At 32.0% G+C, this 7,291-nt stretch overlaps 1 long non-coding RNA gene across 9 annotated transcripts; it reads right to left on the bottom strand.

Moving 5' to 3' along the window:
- Positions 1-1,070: 1,070 nt before the first annotated feature.
- LOC110923816 lies at positions 1,071-4,438 on the bottom strand. Of its 9 annotated transcripts, none has more exons than XR_004885574.1 (9): positions 4,358-4,438; positions 4,245-4,279; positions 4,017-4,090; positions 3,242-3,597; positions 2,832-3,155; positions 2,584-2,627; positions 1,697-1,745; positions 1,438-1,566; positions 1,071-1,345 (listed from the first exon to the last, which is right to left on the bottom strand). It is a non-coding gene; the product is annotated as an uncharacterized LOC110923816 (long non-coding RNA). The 9 variants fall into 9 exon arrangements; XR_002584220.2 differs by having other exon boundaries at positions 3,248-3,316; positions 3,424-3,597; positions 4,017-4,279; XR_002584215.2 differs by having other exon boundaries at positions 3,242-3,316; positions 3,424-3,597; positions 4,017-4,279.
- Between the last annotated feature and the right edge of the window lie 2,853 nt (positions 4,439-7,291).

Here is a 7,291-nt window from a genome sequence, read left to right on the forward strand (position 1 = left end):
TTGGTGTTTTTTATGTTTGTTTTCTGATTTTTAAGATTATATATCATATGTGAATTGTTGGTGTTTTTTGTTTATGTGAAGATTATGTATTATATGTTCATATATTGTTGGTGTTTTTTGTCGCTTAAAATGGTTTGATTATGCTTAATTGATTCGTGCCTATTACGTTGTCGCTTAAAATGGTATGATTATGGTTACTTGATTCATATGTATTATGTTCATTGGTTGTTTGTTGATTGATTGAAATGAGAGAAAAGCAAAAATGGTCAAATGAGCATCTAAAATGCTTATTAGAAACTTGCATTGATGAGATAAACACGGTTGTTTGTTGATTAATAGAAAGAGGGTTTGAGCGATGAGTTCTTTACAAAATACGATCAACCCAATGTGTCGTTCAATAATAGGCAAGAGGTGGACCAAACCTCTGCAGTCTACAGAAGTTAAAAAATAAAGAGTCTTCTTTTTGAAGACTGTAGAGGTTTGGTCCACCTCTTCTGCTACAGATGTCTGCGGATGTGATTCGCAGACTGCAGACATTTTACCTCTGAAAAAACAAACAGAACCTTAGTTTTGCTAGAAAAAAAGAAGTAGCAGCGCAGTTTATTACCCGTTTATCATCTATCTCGATGTAAATGCATAATATTTTTAACATCGAATATTAAATCGTTGTTAAAAATATTTGATTTTATTTATTTAACCAATATCCAATGGCATCAACTACCAAATGTTTTAAAGTCTGTCTGATCTAGATGTCAAACATGAAACATCCGGAAGGAAGTAATATGTTGAAGAAGAGATATTTGAGAGGATGAATGCGAGTGGACCACCGACACTCGTTGAATTCCACCGACTTTCAGTTGACTATTTAATCCCAACGTTTTATAGAGGTATATTAAGATTTGATTTCATTATTTTTTACATTTAACTATATATAAATACTAGCCTAAGACCCCGCGAGTTTCGCGGGTGGCTTAACACACAAATTTATAACTTAAAATTGTTGAAATAATCCTTTGAAAGAAATAAACATTCAAGTAAGGAAATCCATCTCTCTACCCGCGGGTACGTAATGTATCAAACGAAGTTAGATTCAATCTAACTTTAAAAAATTAAACTAAAAATAAGGTAAGACATCTAAAGTTTGTTGAGTTTCGAATCATATAGTAAATGAAAATATTAGTTGTGCATAGATGTTAGATAGGAATCCTAACAACATTTCTATCACATCTTATCTGGTTCAGATTAAATCCTCTCGATCTCTTCTAAAAGGCTTTCCTTTTCATCTCTCATCTTCTCGTTCTGCTTTTGGAGTTCTTCGACCTGCTTAGTTTGTTCAGAATCCTTCCTGAAATGTTTAAAGGGGTGTTTGGATTAGTTTATGGGCTTGATTACATTGATATATGTTTAAGGGTGTGTTTGGATCAGTTGTGACTGTACCTATTCATGAAAGCCAAATTAAGTTTAAGCGATCGCACTTCCTTCTCAAGATTTTCACATCGCTTCAGCATAGACTGCATGTCTGATAAAGTTGCAGGGGTTTGAGTTCTTCCCTTTGCTTCTGCCATTCTACATCGTCATCGTCACACATCATGTTAGTAGACATTTAACAAAGTAGAACTTTTATATATAAATACTTCATGTTTCAATAATATAGAGATCTCTTTTTCTTGAATTAAGTAAAGATAGCATTACATACTTCTGTGATCGTTCCACCCTGCATTTCTTTGTAGGATCCCTGCTGTCCACTGCATAAATAATAAAAAAAACTTAGATGCATATGTTCATAGCTTTGTACTTGTTCATGTAAAGGAAAATGAGTTCAAAATACGTATCACACTAAAATATAAATAAAAGTTTATAACTTTAAAGGCGGAAAAAGGAGATGCACAAAACTCGAATTGAACTCCATAATCACCAAAAGACCTTTTGGCCTAGTGGTATCAAGGTGTTGGTTGGTAAGGCTCTGCCTTTCCATATGGTGAGGGTCCATGTTACGATAAGGAAATCGAGAGAATCGTGTAGAGAATAGGAATCAATCTCATTACCAAGTTACATCAACTAACTCATAGTTCGTTAGAGACCTTGCTAACCACTCCCTAAACAATCTAATTATTACAGAATAGTCCCTCATCTTATTAAAACTACATAAAACGTGACAGAACTAATATGACATGTAATAGTTCAAATCCCATTGGTGACAAAATTAAACCGTTCAAAAGAATTAAAGAAAAACTCCATATTCACTTAAGGCGGCCGATGTTACTGATCCAAACCAAATTAAATTTTCCCCTGCTGCAATACACAACCAATAAAGAATTAGTATGGCATAAAATATTTTTTTCTCTTAGGGACCGTAAACATTTGCATTTAGGGATGTTTTTGCGAACAGGCAATAGTTTATTCTTAGAAAGTTTTTGAAATTATGTTTTCCTATTTGCACACCATCAATGATATGTGCAATTAGTGATATTATTAAGGGTATTGATAAGCAATTGTCAAATAGTTAAAATATTTCCTGATCAATATATTTGGCAGTTAAATCGAATGTAATACTGTTAGTGACCATTAACAGTAAAGACAAACCTTGCGGTCCTGTTGAAGATTATCATGCATTTGTTCCTTTGTATCTATGAACCAATAAAAAAAAGTGAAATTAGTAACATGTTTCACGTTTTGATTAAAAGCGCTTGCGATATCTACCCAACCCGTTTTGACATAAACTAAAATTATCTATTTTTGACCCGAACCTGTGGCCCGCCCATTTACCACCTACAACGTAGAGTAAAGTTTGGTAACTAATCTAAATGGTAGATTTAAGTTGCATCTTTTACCTGTACCTTTAGTAGGTGCTTGGCCTGAGTTGGTGGGGCCGTCACATACATCAAAACCACTTGATATTACAGGTGCAGTGGCAGATGATTCACTTTGTGAAGGTTTTCTAGATGCAAAACTCATCTGAATCTGATTAGTGGGGCCACAAAATTATCAAGGTCAGCATCTAAAGGCCCTTGAACTTTCTGAAACAACCTTGGATCTTGAACTGTTTCTTGAGAATATTTTAGGAAGTCACCAATCACCCCATTTGCTTGGGGAAGGATAGCAACATACACAACACTTGTATGAACACGTCCTGATTTCTCCGTGATGGAAACTTGCTACAAATTGCAAAAAAAAAAAAATGCTAAGAAAAATGTCTTTTACGTTAGCAGCCAAATTCACCAAGTGAAATGGTAAAAAAAACCTGCACCCTATGAACTCCGCTCTCGAATTTTAGTTTTCCGTAGACATCTGCCCCGGATATTGCAGCACTCGCTTCCTGCCAAATTAAATACACTCGGCACGCATGACTCTTTGTTAAATGATCAAATAAAATCCTCCCATTAGCAAAAATAAAATAAAAATAATAAGAAAAAGAAGATTGACCTTGAATCCTTTCATATTTGAATCTGTGACTTACACCACCTCAAATATCCAACCCTTTTTCTGAGAGTATCTCTCATACTTGGTGTCAATCACGTATCATAGGTCAGGAATCAAAAAGAGAGAAAGAAATGGCATTTTGGTCCCCAATTTCGTCCAAAAGTTTGTTTTTCTAAACTATGAATAAAAAAAAACAATATCACAGTGAATGCATTACTGTCATGGATTTTCTAAATGGGTTCATGGGCTCGACTGAAATTGACCCGAACCCGTTTATACCAAACCCAAACCCATGAGTTTCGTATTTGGTTCGACCTAAACCCATTCTGATCCCGTTACCCCACTTATTTTGATAGATATATATACACCCAAATCTATTATCTTATAATGAACAATCATGCATCAAGGATACTTTGAACATTTTTTTTATTGTCAAAAGTTGGGTGTAGAGTTATTTGTATAGCTTATTTTCCAAGAGAGAGTTATAGGTTATAACTTACAATTATACAGAGAGCCGTATGCATTCTAATAAACTTCAAATGCAATGATATCAAAAGATAGTAATGATGGTATAAATTTAAACTAAGAGAACTTACACGCTACAGGAACAACAGAAAAAAAAATTCCTATTGCGAGTTAGTTGCTCGCCACCATCAATGTGCTTCCACCTCTGTTTAAACAAAGAAACACAAATGAATTAAAACTTGTTTTCAACTCTGTGTTTCACTATTAAGTATCTTTTCTTTCTTCAGAAATTTGGTGTTGGTTGAAAGTTTGCATCATATTCGTGTCTTAGCAATTTTTTTAGTGTCTTTTATGCACACCAGTGAACAACATCGGTGGTTTCAGACGTCTCTATCTGGAAAAAAATAACAAAATTAGGATGGTTTTACATTTGATAAAACAAATTACGTGTAAATCCTAGTTTATCTCATACCAGTCAACCCCATATTACATCATCCTCCATAAATTCCTCCACTTTGACTCATACCAGTCAACCCCAAATGTACCCCGATTATTTTCTCATTCCTCCCAATCCACAGGCTGAAAAATAAACCGAACAACGTAGAAATGTGAATAACACTCTAAAAAGTAATAATATATGATTCAAAGAAAGTTCCGAATTTAATCTCAAACTAACCAATTCTAAAGCGGATAACAAAACATTGTGAAACCAAGGGTGTTACAATGGTGATAACTAAATTCGGAAATCAAAACAGAAATTCTTACCAACGGAAATAGGAAACGTACAGAGGATTCAAAAGCACCAGATTAATTTCAATTGAAATTCTCCAAATGAGGTATAACAAAGAAAACGCTCTAAATGATGCTACATAAAACTTTGTAGCATCAAAAACCGAATCAGAGATTATTCATTATTCTGAAACAAACGTAACAAAATTAAAAAAAAACGTAAAAACCTAAAACGATTTAGGGTAAAAATTAAGTCGAATTGTATCACTCTTAGATGAACAAATATATGTTAAATCGACGTTAGGGTTTCAAGAATAATCGATTAGATTAAAAAGTTTGGGTTTTTAAAACCCTAATCGATGAACCAATATATGTTAAATCAACATTAGGGTTTCAAGAATAATCTATTAGAGTTCGTATAAAGATTATCGAATGAAAAAATGAATAAAAAATGGAGAATCTAACCTTCTTGCTTGCAAATTGCGATGGAACATGAAGAGTTTTAGGGTTTGTGTATTAGGGGATGAGAGTAAAGGATGAGAGGCGTGGATTCAGGGGAAATTGGATGATAGCTACAAATTAAATCGCCTTAGTAGAAATCGCCAATGTGGATGACGGCTGAGATTAGGGTTTTTGATTGTGAGAAGACGAATGAAAAGAAAAAGAGCTTGAGGCATAATGAGTTTTGGCGGTCAGTTGTGAAAAAGAGGGATTAATCAAATGCCACGTGGCAAGTAATGGCTTAAGCAAATGCCAAGTGGCCAAAATTGTTTTGTTTTAATATAAGTAATAGATTGGCAGAATTCTGTGGAAAATAATAATAACTAGGTGGATTTGTCCACGTGATGCAACGGGAACTCGGTCGGTATCGATTTGGTTCGTTACACAAAGGAATTCGGTTGATACCTGTTTGATTCATTACGGTATCGATATGGTACCGAATTTGATTTAAAGTCATGATATTTCTAAAAGAATGTGTTTTACATTGATAATAATAAGAAGAAAAAAAATATTTTTCAAAAAGTTAATAAAGGGACGATGAGAAAACAAAATTCCAATAATAACTCCACCGGTACCGATATCGGCATCGGGTCGCCTGTCACGAACTCACGGTATTAATAAGAAAAAGAATTCTTTTTCAACAAAGTTAATAAAGGAAGGATGAGAAAAAGTATGAAATAAAGTCGCATATTCAACTTTATATAAAAAGTTAATGAACGTGAGTTATTGAAAGAAATCCAAATTATATACAAACTAAATGGGTTAAAAGTGTATAAAATTTTTAAGCATATACCGATATCGGTATCGACTTGTTCGATCGATATACGTTTTGTTCGTCACGTTACCGATATGACGTCGGCACTTGATCTAGCCTACTACACAAAAGAATACTCTATTTCGAATACAACTTTGTTTTCAATAAAATTTATATACGAACGTCGAGAAATTAAATCAAATACAACTGCGTATTTAGTTTTTTTTTTTTTTTTAAGCCAACGAACGCAAGTTATCGGAGAAGAATTAAATTAGTAAAAGAGTTAAACGATTAAAAACGTATATTATATCGGATAAAAATAAAAATTATAATTATAATTATAATTATAATTATAATTATAATTATAATAATGTAATAGAATAACGTGTTAAATTAAAAGACTTTTATCAAGGCATCAATTATTAATTTTTTTTTTTTTGTTTTTAAGTTTGAAGTTAAAAGAATTCATATAGGCACTATTCATCAGCCCTTCATATTCATACGTATAATGTATAATATAATAATACATTTATAAGGAGTTGAAGTATTTAAAAATATGGTGAACGACTATTAATTTATTTTAAATTATTATTTTCATTATTTTTTATATAACGTATCACAGTTAGAAAAAAAAATCATGAAACAATAATTACTAGTAATCCATCTTTTTAACTCAAATCAATTTTGAAATATCACATGTACTAGAATGGCTACTAATTCTAATCTACTTTTATTAACCACATATACAGTAGAAACTCGATAAATTAATACTCGATTATTTAATAAACTCTCTAAGATAATATTTTTTGCCGGTCCCGACTCAGGGATAGGGTGCTAAATTAATAATTCGCTAAAATTATAAGATATTACATTTTTGATAATTTCTGTAGACCCCACATAAAATATAAATTAATAATTCCTTATATATAGCATATTACATGAATGATTTATGAAGGTTTCTTGAAAAATGACTCAATTGTCTTTTGTTTTTTTGTTGAAATCAATTTCCCCTTGAATCTCGTCTCTAATTTTCCTTAGCATGGTAAGAACTTCTGGTGTTGTTTTCTCATAGCTCAACAAGAAATTGTTCAATGTGATTTATATAGAAAATATTTTTAATGTCCATAAAGTGATAAATTGAACACAAGAAGCATAATAAGGTGGGAGATTAAAGGTTTCTTTCAAATTGGGCCGTTCATTTAATATACATGCATTGTATACAATAATTAAGTGGAAGCTTGAAAGGTGTTTGTAAACTAAGTATTCTACTATAAATTAATAAAATATTAATTAATATATAAATTAATAATTATTAATTTATCGATTAATTAATAACTCTTTTAATTAATAAATTTTAGTGATCCCAAGTGTATTATTTCATAGAGTTTCTACTGTAGTTGCATCTTGTAGAATTTGAAACCT

Source organism: Helianthus annuus, chromosome 17 (assembly GCF_002127325.2).
Source record: "Helianthus annuus cultivar XRQ/B chromosome 17, HanXRQr2.0-SUNRISE, whole genome shotgun sequence".
In the NCBI taxonomy this organism is placed as follows: Eukaryota; Viridiplantae; Streptophyta; class Magnoliopsida; order Asterales; family Asteraceae; genus Helianthus; species Helianthus annuus.